Here is a 473-nt window from a genome sequence, read left to right on the forward strand (position 1 = left end):
ATCCCTCACTGTGCAGATATTTTGCAGCCACTGACCGATTTACTCGGCCCCAAAGAAAAATCTGTTACTTTGCCCACCCGCCGCCATTGCCGCTTTCGAAAGAGCCAAGCACGCCATTGCTCAGGCCACAAAGTTATCTTTCCTCGATACTCACGAAAGCACAAAGCTGATTTTGATAACTAATGCTTCGAACGCTGCCGTCGGTGCCGTAATACATCAAGTTGTTAACAACACATCTCCACCATTAACCTTTTTCTCGCAGAAGACACAAGCTGCACAAACACGCTACAGTACTTCTGGTCGTAAATTACTCGCCGTTTACCTTGCTATTCGCCATTTACGCACTTATTAGAAGGTAGATCATTTATCATTCAAACCTATCATTAGCCACTTACGTACGGCTGCACCACCAAACATGATCCCTATTCACCACGCTTGATCCATCGCCTGGACTATATTTCACAATTCACTAC

The sequence above is a fragment of the Opisthorchis viverrini genome, assembly GCF_000715545.1.
Source record: "Opisthorchis viverrini unplaced genomic scaffold opera_v5_170, whole genome shotgun sequence".
NCBI lineage: Eukaryota > Metazoa > Platyhelminthes > Trematoda > Opisthorchiida > Opisthorchiidae > Opisthorchis > Opisthorchis viverrini.